General features: G+C 37.9%; 1 protein-coding gene across 7 annotated transcripts in view; it reads left to right on the forward strand.

Annotated features, from left to right (window-relative positions):
* The window catches only part of lama2 (laminin, alpha 2), a 202,470-nt gene that overhangs the window by 892 nt on the left and 189,092 nt on the right, over positions 1–12,486 (forward strand). The window lies entirely within an intron of this gene.

The raw sequence follows: 12,486 nt of genomic DNA on the forward strand, positions 1-12,486 counted from the left end.
TTTTTCTTTCATAAAGTTTATGTTCCACCTACTGCAACATCATCAGAAATGTATTTATTTATTTTCAATCAAAAGTCATATTTCTTTCGTCTCCTGTCACTGTAAATATAGACAATGTGTATATAGGCAATACTTTGTAGATGCACAAAGTGACACATTTACATCTAAGCACACGAATAAGACCTACGCATCAGTAGTGACGCGTAACATTTGTGCACTAAAAGTAATATCTGTTTTCTTCTCTTTTTTTTCTATTCTGTAACTCACCTCCAGTCCCAATTGTAAGGGCTCTTAGCAAGTTACAGCATAATCAGGGCTGGTTGACCTCACCTGGGAAAACCAGCAGTTTCTAGTTTACTTGTTCACACTTCAGGGGCAAAAAATAGTGCTGTTTGGTCAAAGCCACTGGGATCTCATAGAAAACATTGACAAAGTCTGCATCAGATGTAAGGCTAGTCGCGCTTTCACCCAGGAGACTGAGGTCTATGTCCGGCTTTTTTTCTAATTCTAATTTTCACTTCCTTAAAAAAATGAATGAATGTACTAAAAAGCCATGCTAGTTTTTATTTCATATATTGATTTTGCAGTATGGCTTTAATATATTTGGTCAGAAAGCCCAATATAACAGAGATTAATTGAATACCATTACAACCTTACGGTTGGAAAAATCATCTCTAAATCGTTTAAAAACATTATGTGTTTGCAGAGCCAATGCTCTTAATACTGAACTAAAAAAAAAATACACTGACCACTCATTTTTGGACATTTTTGGTGACATAAAGATTGTCCTAAATAATAGGAAACTGATCCTAACATTTTTTAAACAAACCAAAAAACTAAACAATCTACATGTGTGGACACCAACCGAAAAAAATGTCTAATATAAGTAAGAATTCAATTTTTTGCATTTTAAATGATCTACCTTTAGAAGTGCCCTGAAATGCACTTAAGAAAGAAATACTGCTCTTTTTTACTTGGTGTGTGTGCAAGGCTATGAAAGATTAATTCATTTAATGTGTGTGTGTGTGTGTGTTAGGGCCCTGACACAGTCAACAATGAAAAATGAGCAACGAAGCCTTGAGCGGAGATGGGGATTGACAGCTGAGACAAAACCAACATAACATGGTGCACAAGAAGAGTCAAAATATTCATGCAAGCAGTGCTTCTAAGAGTTGTTAAGCAAATTATCTCACATATCCGCAAAATGCATTAAAACTGGATTGTAAAAGATGAATCAGTTGCTTCCTGTGCATGGGGCTGATCAGTCAGGTGTTTGAACATGAGTGCGTACAGAGTTTCTTTGCATGTGCGTGTTTTTTTCAGTGTGAGGTGATGGTGACTGTTGCTTGAAAGATGAAGCAAATGTATTGCCAGTCATGCTTTTTTCTATTTGTCCTCTTCAAAAAATCTCCAACTAGTGTTTAAACCTGGAGTGCTCTGGACCTCCCGCAGAGAAGAGGATGGGGACTGCCATCAGGATGTATGTGTTTCTGTATATTGTTTGTGTGCGAGAGATGGAAAAAGAGTGAGCTGAAGAGGGTGGAAGAGGCCATCTGCCTAAGAAGCCTCATTACCAGGCGTGTCAGCCAGGCATGCTCTCGATCAGCGACAGAGCTCAGAGAGACACTAGGAGATAATCAGAAAGAGAAGAGAAGGAGGAGGCAAGCTGAAAGAGAGAGGAAGGGGGATCTGTTTAAGAGTTGTTAAGAACTAGAAGAGTGATAGAGAGTGGACTGATGAAACAGGTAGACAGAAGGTTCAGAGGATATAAGACAGAGGACGAGGTTAAAGTATAGATGTTCAGCAAGGAAGCCAAACTACATTAACAACTAAACAACAACTGCTTGACTGGAAAAGAAAGTTTTGTCATTGTCCAGTATTTTTTTGTGCTTGTAGGAGAAGAAAACTGAGATCATTTTTGTTGATCAGGAAATAATGGGTATTTTTTGGTCATAGTGGAAGTTCAAGTAGATTTCCTGGAGAGTCTGGTGCAGAATACACCAGACCTTTCAGCTTCAGTGTGGAACATAAATAAAGTAGATTAGTTTTAACTGATGTATTCTCCTGATTCTTGTATCTGAAGAAAAAAATCTTTGCGCAGCTTTGAGGGCATATGAAAGGATTTGTCTGTGCTGTTCTCACTGGTTTGAAGTTGGGAGGGTGAGCTGGAAAATGTGATGCTCTACATTTCTCTTCATCGATAATGAGCTATCAATATTTGAATCTGAGGATTTTTTGTGCTTGTTTGTTTCTCTCAGTTGCCTCAGCATTGACTTTTGAGTGTTAAACTCTTGGGGGTATTTTTTCCCCCTTAAACTTTAACTTGGATTCACTGTTGATTTATTATCTTTGCTTGTTGAAATTTCTTGAGACAACGTGAAATCGGGGTCTCACAGCCACCATTATTTGCTAATATTATATGGAGTGATTGAAATAATGAAAAAAGATCAACAGATCAATGAGAAAACACTGAGTTTTTGGCAAGTGATAATCGGTGAACATTATGTTGAGTACTAATGCCAATATATTGCTATTAGCAAAAACAGTATGCACTGGTCAGCCAAAACATGAAAAATAGGTCTGTGGTTTAAGGCCACAGACCTAGAGACTGGTCGGCGACCTGCTGGAAACCACTCGTTGCTTCTAAAAAAATTATATTCCCTGAGTGGTTGCTGGAGGCTGCTGGCAGTCACTATGTGAAATTGGCTGCAAAGAGCTATATGGCCCTGCACCAAAAACTGCCTTGTGATTCCCTTGATTATTAACAGATTGCTGTGGTCGCCTGTAATTTGCATGTAAGACAGTGACTTGTTTGCAGCTGCCAAATACTCATCAAGTAGCAGTGAAACTGTGAAAACTGCAGCGCAAACTGGAAATGGAGATTGTTTGCCTTCAAAGTAAAACTGCACTGTTCAAAATGAATTGGTTGTACCGGTAGGGTACAACTTTTAGTTTGAAGTTTGGGGTGCATGTTTACAAGTTTCGCTGTAGCTCAGTGAGTACCTGACAAGTGTTTGCAGACAAGTTGGTTGGTCTTCCATGCAAACTTCAGGTGACCATGCCAATCTGCTATTGACCAGCAGAATCACAAGGTTTTTGGTGTCGCACGCTCAAATCTCCAGCAAACACTCGCAAACCACTTTGAGAATACTTATTTTTCTCTAGTGACCAGAGTTTGCCAGGGTATACTGACAGGTAGGGGCATGTAACTGGTTCCCCTCTTTCCACTAAAACATCTCTGAGCGACTAGGACATGAACATGGGACCTCTGGGGTTGCTTGGTGATGTGTTTTACCCTGACGTTAATAGTGGATCCATGGATCTCAATTGTTCTGGCCCATTCAATAGATACTTTGTCAGATTGGATGAGTTTAAGGCCATTTCAGCTTTTGTGTTCCTTGAGCCATTCCTGAGCATTTTCCAGCTTTGTGCCAGGGTGCATTTCCTGCTGTCATTCCAGAGTACCCGTTTTGAGTTGGGGCGGTGCTGGTGGAGGGTGGGTAGTGGGTGCTTGATATGCAATAATGTTTTAGGATCTAGTACATATCAAAGCAACATCTGCTTGGATGCCAGGCCCAAGGTTTCCCAGTGAACCGCTGCATTGTAACAACATGATCAATGTTGTTCCCTTGACCTGTCAGTGGTTTTAATACTGTGGAAAATTAGTGTTGGTGGATGCTTATGATTTATTTTGCTCCTGCACATTCCTTGATTTCATATACTCTTATAACTTAGCATGAGCCTTCTTGCAATATAAGTTTTAAACTCTGACTTTCTATCAGATGAGAGCCAGTTTGATGCATGGGACTCTGGCACCAAACCAAACAACTGTATTGATAAAAGATAGCAAAATGTCAAGAATATGTGGCTGTCACTGGGGAAAAAAATGTAAAAGTTCTGAGAAGTTGCCAGAAAGTTAACTTGTTGGAGTTATGTGTGTATTAATGTGAGTATTACCAGCCTGATTTGCATGAATAGATGTCAAGTATAGTCACTAGAGACACTAGTGTGGATTGAATCCAGACAAGGCTTGTAAACCAACTGAGAAATCAGCATTTGTATTCAGTGAATTCATGTGACTTACTCATAATCTACTGTACTGCAGAAACCTCATGCTGCCTCTTAGACAAGATGCAAAAATGTAAGGAAGAGTGAGAAAAGTGATTGATTTCCCTGTTGATGTTTATCACACTTTAAGTGTAATTAAAGGTGCAGACTAATCCTGTGATATATTTTCTCCTTGGCAGGATCTATTTCAAAAAATATAACAAGTAGTTAATTTGCTGATAAAAAAAAGTCTCTCCATAGCAACTACAGATGTGTTTATAAGTTTATGGTAATGTGGATTTAACCAAGCTGGACCAAATGCGATGAGATGTGAACTCACCAGAGGCGCCGCAATGAAGGCGATGTGAATCCAGAATGGGTTTTTCTGCTCATCAGAGAAATCAACATTTTTATGAGGTGAATTCATCCCAACGTTATAACGTTTCTAAAATATGTTGATCTCACTCTGCTATGTTAATGTGAGAGCAGCCGAGCGGATTTGATGGTATACACAGGAGGGGGAAGCTCACTTTTTCTCAGCCTGGTACCCAAATTCAGTGAATATAATCAATGTGTCCTAGAAAATAAAGGTAGAGGGAGTGAAGAAAGGAAGGAAAGATAGGGACAAGGAAGAATAAAAGGAGAATAGGCAGGAAGATGTGAATGATTCAGAAAGGTTTGCTTGGGTTTAGGAAGTGCTGTCATAAAAGCTGTAGATGCATGCAGAATATAGATACATATGTCCTTTTGCTTTATACAACTTGCAATTACATGTTATACTTTTAATTGTCTTTTCTACAATTTCTAATAACTTTTGACAGGAATAGTGTAATACAAGAGAAATCACTGTGTTTCTCGTGCAAGTTTTTGTACATTGGAACAACTACACTTACCAAAGTTCACATTTCTTGTTCATCCTAACCCATCATCAGGCCTCCCTCCACTTCACCACCACTACAACAGCAACTCATGTCTTGTGACACCGTAGCCAAGAATTATTAAATGACATTGTGCCAAAGACATAGATCACATTTCCGCCAACAGGTGTTTGTGTTTCTGTGTGCTTCGGAGGAGTCTGAGCGCTAAATTTAGGCAGGTGCTAAGTTGGAACATAGCTGGATGCCTCCAATCAATAAGTGGAAGAGAGTTGGAAGCTGCAGGAGAAGAGAGACACAGTCAAATGCACAGACTGAAAGTTTTAAATGTGAATTAGTTTATTCTCACACTTGTACAGTTAAATAAAACTAATAGCCTGTGTGTGACCACCTTTTGCCTTTAAAAAAACACGAAAAAAAACGCGTTCTTTTTTCTCCATACCAATCGATATTAAAAATATATCATGAGATGAATTAAATTAATTCTGTCAAACAAGCTTAAAGATGACTTTTTACTACTAAGTGAGCAATCATAAGGTTGATTGGTGATTTAATTGCTGATGTGGCATTCACTGTCCTCATCCCAGTGTCTGTTGTGATGAAGACTTCAGTCCTAAAACAATGGCTTTGCCAACACAGCTCGAAGACATTTACTTTCCAGATTCCAATGTTGGACAGTGAATTGGACATTGAGTCTTATATGTGGTTCTGATGTCCGACTTGACTGCAAATCCAATGTGGTAGCAGAGCATATAGCACTTTGCGGCTCATTTTTAGTGGATTCTCTATACTTTGTCTATAACTGAGGAACTGCCATCTAAGAGAAATGTTTATGGCCAGGGAGTTGGTAATGAGGGTTAGCTACTGTAATACCTCAGTTAAATCTTATATTTTTGACTACTGTGCTTGCTGGTGTCATGTGTTTTGCACTAAGGTAGACTGTTACATCTGTGATACCACTATATCTCTCTTTGTTTTGTTGTTTTGTTTTTTTGTTTTATTTATTTTTTTGTACTAAGGTATTGAACTGGAGAAAGTGGACACTATGGTTTGTTTTTGTGCAGATATCCCAATTGTTGTTTTAGGGGGACCACCAGCAATTGCTTGGATCTGGAACTGTAAAGTCTTGTAAACATTGTTTGTGCTCCAAAAGATGGAAATGCTTCAGAAATAATGTGAAAGCATTATTTTTACCATAATCTGCAGTGCTTGCTACTTTGTTTCTTGTGAGATTTTTAAAAGCCAAAATATCTCCACAACTCTGTATTTCTCTGACCTTTCTTTTCAACAGTGTCCTTGTCTTTTGGGCCCAGAGCTATATTCACTGGAGTGTCTTTGTTGGTAATGCTGTCTCTTGACTTGTCTTTAACATTTTCTGTTGCCACTTTCTCTTTTATCTTACTCCTGGTATGCTGGTGTACATGGCAGTGGCAGCAGTAACACAAAGGTTAGTACATGTGCCATGCCTGCTTGTACTTTTTCACTGTTGTTGTCAACCTAACCTGATGTGGCTGTAACTCCACTCCAGAAGATTTCTCATGATTATTATCATTGCCTTTTTATGCCGGCTGTCAACAAACTTGGATGGAATGAGTGTTATCAATATTGTATTCACCATGCATTGCATTAATTGCTTTTATCAGTTTACTTGCCAGCCTTACCACCAATTGTAAAAGGCACACAGCATGCAGAAAAACAAATCTTTTGTGGATTTAGAAATCTAAAATGTTTGCACAGTGCTGTAGGTCACACTATGGATTCATTGATAAGTGATACATGTTATCTTCTACAAGTAAAGTAAACTAAACTAACTGGACTTTTTTTGGAAATAATTATGTAAGTAACGACTCCACAAATTATTTCCATATTACTTTTGAGGCACTCGTAATTCATTCGCTGAACTTTAGACCTTTACAAATGCTGCGTTCTTCTTATTTTAGAAGTAATGCATAAACATGTGATACATAAACACACGGGACATTGTCTCCACTAATGCATGTGTGATATGGTTGTCAGAAGATTTGATTCAGTTAGCTCTGCATATTTGATTATTTGTGTGGATCATTGTTTGTGAATGTGTTCGATGCTTATTACAGCAGGATTTTAATATTTGACTTGTGTTCCTCCCTGTGGGGCTTTGCCGCCTCCTAAAAAGCACATCTTCCACAGGAAAAAAAAATCTAGGTCTGTGCATGTGTGTGTATGCCCATGTGTGTGAGTGTTTCTTTGCTGTTTTGTTGTCAGAACAGCATTGATAATGCTGAGGAGAAAATCAATAGTTAATTCTACCAGGGACACAATAGCTACTCTGCCCAGCTCCATTCTGTGGTGGGCTTAGACACAGAAACAAACAGGGCATGTGCTGATGAATTGGTAAGTGTGTGGTGTGTGTGTGTGTGTGTGTGTGTATGCAGTAACTGCAGCACTCAGACTGCTTAATGTGCCTAAAAAATAAACTAGACTGTGACATAGATTTGTAGGATGCAACACACTGTAAAAACTGTAAAATACTGGGTGACAAAGTTTTTAGGAATGCAACCCCCTACCACTGTTTTGAATACATTACTTATTTAGGTTACACTGAGCTGATCTATAACCAAGTGTGTCTGCAGCAAGGAATACATGGAAAATAATGGAAATTAATACAAGTACATTCTTCTAATAGCATCGACTTCCCACATTGAGAGACATCAAAATAGAAAAAGTGTTTTGTGAAGTAGTAATACCAGTACTTCAACTTACATTTTAGAGGGGCATTGCAGAAATAACTACCCAAATTACCCATCTTTCATTCCTCTTTGGTATTTTGACACATCAAATGCTGCTGTGTGGGTAAAATTGCTCTCCAGTAGAAAAAATCTTTTAGCCTATCAGGTCGCTTATCTTGAAGAGTAAAGAGCACAAAATGGGTTACTCATTGGGGGTTTTACAGTAAAATCATCATAACTATTAAACATAGTACTGGAAACAGCTAAAGGTGTGCAGGAACCATAATTTGTTATGCCATTTTTTTTGTTTCAGCTTTAATTCCAAGTCAAATAAGTAAAGGTTATAATAAATGTAACTCACTTAGTGTTTACACTGTGGAGTAATAGTTATTTATTTGGTTTATAAAAAGTCCAAAAATGTAAAAAAAAATGACAGTTGAGTGTAATGTTTTCAGGTCACTTTGTTTGATTCAATAAACTAGCAAAACTCCAAAGACATTCGGTTTATTATATGAAATGCAACATACACAAAATAAAAGAAAGCAAGAGACAAATCCTCACATGTAAGAGGTTGGCATTGCTAACATGGTTTCGGGTTTGAATAGTTCTGGTTGGTTCCTGGGTCTTTCTGTTTTCACTTTCCATCTTCTCCTTATGCCTAAGTAGTTTCCTCCTACTTACAGAAACATGGTGATCAAGCTTTTTATAATGGGGCGGGACTTTTTATGCCATGCGCATGCCACAAAAAGAAACAGTGCACTCTTCCTGGGGTAACATTCAACAAGGACGAGTTTTTCATTTTGCATTAATCACTATCTAAATAATCTTCCTCAAAATAGGAAATGTTGTACCTATTTTAATTGTTTTTTCTTTTAAAAAAAGCTAAACTCTTCTGGTTCTCAAATTCCTATCAACTGAATAGACAATGTGCATTCAAATATTGATGCATAAATGTCTGCGTTGGATAGAAGGTTAGTGAAACAGACAGTCAAATCCATGTATGCATGCTAGGGGATTTGATGTTATGAACTTGTGGCAAAAACACAGCATGCTTGACATACAGATACCCTGCTACAAAACCAGAGGCTGCTGACCCTTACACACATAAACACACACATCTGCAGCTGCAAAGGTTTTGGAATGACCTCTGTTTTTTTTAATCTCTCTATGTCAGTCTCTCATCTCTGTCTTGCTCTCTGATCTTTCTGGGTGCTTATATTTTTCCAAGGAGGTTCCTGTGGTAACACATGGTGTCAATAATGAGCCCCCTACATGCACGCACACACACGCACACACACACACACACACACTTCGCAGAAATGCACACAGGCACCCCCCCTTCCTCCCCTACTCATACTCCTCTTTCCTTCCTGTCCACCTCCGCTTTTTCTTTCCATCTCTCCTTTCATTCATTGGCTGCTTGATTGCTTCTCCCCCAGACTAACTAATTTTTTCTTGTTTTGTTTTTTGTTTTTTTATCACTTCTTCTATCTCTATGCTTGTATCTAATCAGCAATAATCAGTAATTTTTTTGAAAATGTCTACATTTTAGAATTTTAGATCAAAAATATCTGTCTAAATTTTTAAAGGTACACTGGTGATGTGTAGTTTTTGCACATTTCTTTAAGCATTCTGAAATTTCTACATTTCATATCCTTGCACCTCTCTTCCTCCTTCTACATTTCCACCCTTATCTTTTCTTCCACGTCCTTTTGGGTGTCTCCCTTTCATCCTCTGTAGGAGTACTGTTGAGAACCTCTGTGGCCATAGCTGAGCGCACTGTCTGCCCTCAGTTTGTTTGTCTAGCTACTCCCTCACTGCTGGTTTCTGGAGGTCTTATTGTTTTGTTCCAACTCAAATCAGTTGAGTTCAGAACCTCTGTTTATCCACAGTGAACACAGTGAGAGCAAGATGTCTTTTACAGGAGAAATCTGCCTGACACAGGCAGTTCAAAGACAGCCATAAAGCAAGACAGACACCCCCCGGCTTTATTTTGGATTTTTTTTTTAGCTTGTTGAATTTGGTTTGTGTAAGTTTTTTTCCCTCTGAGTTAAAGTTTGAGAACTAGTGCTCAGCTTGTTGATTTGGGTCCAGGCTCTTCCTTTAAGCTGTCTTTACATTTTATCTAGGTCATGAAGCTGCAGCATTGAGTTATACCAAAATAGTTTCTTAATCAAAGTTTGTGCTGTAGCTACACAAAAAATAATCCTATTGTAAAGATCAAATGTGTGGATATTATGTTTCCTGAGTTATATTCAAGGCACATCTTTTAGATGAAGTCAAAATAAACTTGAAAATCTTTTGCTCATGTCTAGTTGAGTACAAAAATTTGACATCCCTGTGTTTCCAGGGAATTCTTGCCAAATTTATTCATTTTCCCTAGGATCAATCAGAGTGATCCTGGGAATTCCAAATATGGTATTTCCTGGTATTTCTAAAGGTTAAAGCAGGATTTGCAGATCCATGTTCAAATTTACTTCTATCTCTAGCTCTAGTATTCTTCTGTTGTACATTTTTATTAATTGCCTAATTTTAAAGATTAGGCCAACAAATAATGCATATATTAAGTTCAATAAAGACAACCTTTAGAGGAATTGAGACGTTAGATTTTTCTGCAGTTTAAAAAGTAAATAAAAGTATTTATAGCTAGAATAGTAACAACCTGAAGAAAAAAATTGATGACATGGCTTCATGCATATTGCAAGCAAGGCATATTGCACACATTGAACTTGCACTAAACGTGGTGTGTATTAAGACTGAAACAGGGGACAGTATTGCTGAAAAATGCGAATCGAAATCTCACAACTGATACTTAAACCAGCTTTTGATACCTTTCAATACAGAAAGTCTAACAACCAAATGGTATTTATTCTTTTAAGTACCACAGGCAACATATGGAAGCAACCCCTAACCCTAGGCTGCAATTCGTCCAGGCAGCAAACGGCTACAAGTCTTCTAATCTACCCTTGCTTGCTGAAAAACGGACAGCCACAAGCTCAGGGAAAACAACACATGTCATTGCACTAATAGCTTCTTTATAATTATAAAAGGACCACCAGCACACTGACTACAAAATGAGTACAGTCACCCATTGCAGTGACATCTGAGTGAAGATAATGCTTTTTGACTTCAGACCTGTTACATTTATGGCATTGCACTTGGAGACACTTTTGCCCTGTTTTTAATTTCAAACCACAGTCTTGTTTATAGACACACAACAGAAGAAACCATGGCTTGCATGTCTTGTGTAGTGCACACCAGACACATGGTCTACACATGTTTTAACTTTTTTGTCTGGATTCTTTGTTTGTCTCCTTGCCTTGTTGCTTCATAACATGGTTCTTATTCTTGAGGGGAACATAAACTGCCATACTTATAGTTTTTGCCTGTTTTTATTTGTGTGATTTTTATAGAAAATACTTGAAATTACTTGATTTTGTGTATGTTTCCCCAGCAATTCTTCATGTGTTCATGGAGAGGAACAAGGGATTTTTTTATCGGGATGTTTTTTTAATTACAAATAAAGGCTGATAAAAATAGCAATTTAGAGTAGGTTTTAATCCTCGTGTCTTCTAGAAAATTGTGAAAAATTAGGTCAAGAATATAACATTGAGATTTAGCTCAGAGTTTTTCAGGACACATTTTGGTAAAACAGTTTTTTTCTCAGAATAATTTCAGAGGCCCACTCAGTCTCGACAGAAAACCCCTTGTACCAGACTCCCACCAACATCACAATGCTTTATAGATCATGTTTCAAAAGCGGATTTTTACACTTTAGTTGGCAAGTCTGCTGTGGGCCACTGCGGAGTAGGAATGTCTGAGCTCAGACTGCTTGTTAGACTGGGGTTTCTCTGAACTCGCACATTGCTCAATACTAGTTGTTTTTAGTGGCTGTTAGAAATTACCAATTACCTCAACCACAACATCCCCGTTCGACACATGGTCCCAAATCTGGGTACAATATGTGTGTGTGTGTGTGTGACAAAAACAAATATGAGGATATGGCTTTTTGTTGATCCATCTGTTTTTTGTTTCTCCGTCTAGCTGTCTACCTTTTATGTCATGAAATTCAGTAATAACCTCTACCCTCTTACATTTATGAACTTTGACCTGCAAGGGTCACCGTCCTCGATCTTTTATTATTGTAACCTAGGCCATTTGTGTGGTCCAAGTTGAGATATCTAAGATTGTTCCAGAGCTATACCCACAATGGCTGTGGTGGAGCTCCAGAGTTCAGTTTGCATCAAGGCCAATAAGGAGCGGTATTAAAGAATTTAATCTACTGGCTGCATTAGAACTGCATTTCGGTGCATATATAGAACCTTTCCATCATCAGTTCCATAGTTGCAGAGAGTTGGTGTAATTAGTTCAACAAATTAAATCATAATTTGTTCAGCACTACTACAAAATGGCTTGAATGCAGTTTTTACTTACTGTGAATCTCTAAGACAGAGACAAAGACAGATACCTGTTAAATAGGCAATCTCTGTTTTGAAGGCACCCATTTTCTTTGATTTTTTGTTTACATTTATGTAATTTTTATGTTTTGCTTTATCAAAAATCACTACCAAGGACACTATTTGACTGAAAAGTAAATTTTTGTACAATTTTTTCTCAAGGTTGACTGCTTTTGGAGCAAGAGCTTTTCATTCACTCATCTATCCACCCCTGTTAGGTGAAGGCACATTTCCTGTTGTCATGGGGTCTTTTGTTGTTTGCTTGTTTGTTTTGATTTTTGTCTTTCTTCTGTTATCTTATACAGAAGACAACTGCACAGTTTGCTTCATACTGGGATTGTCACAAGATTAGAATTTTCAAAATTGCTACTAATACTCAAGACTCCATAGCATTATCGA

This window comes from Oreochromis aureus, linkage group 15, assembly GCF_013358895.1.
Source record: "Oreochromis aureus strain Israel breed Guangdong linkage group 15, ZZ_aureus, whole genome shotgun sequence".
Taxonomy (NCBI): domain Eukaryota; kingdom Metazoa; phylum Chordata; class Actinopteri; order Cichliformes; family Cichlidae; genus Oreochromis; species Oreochromis aureus.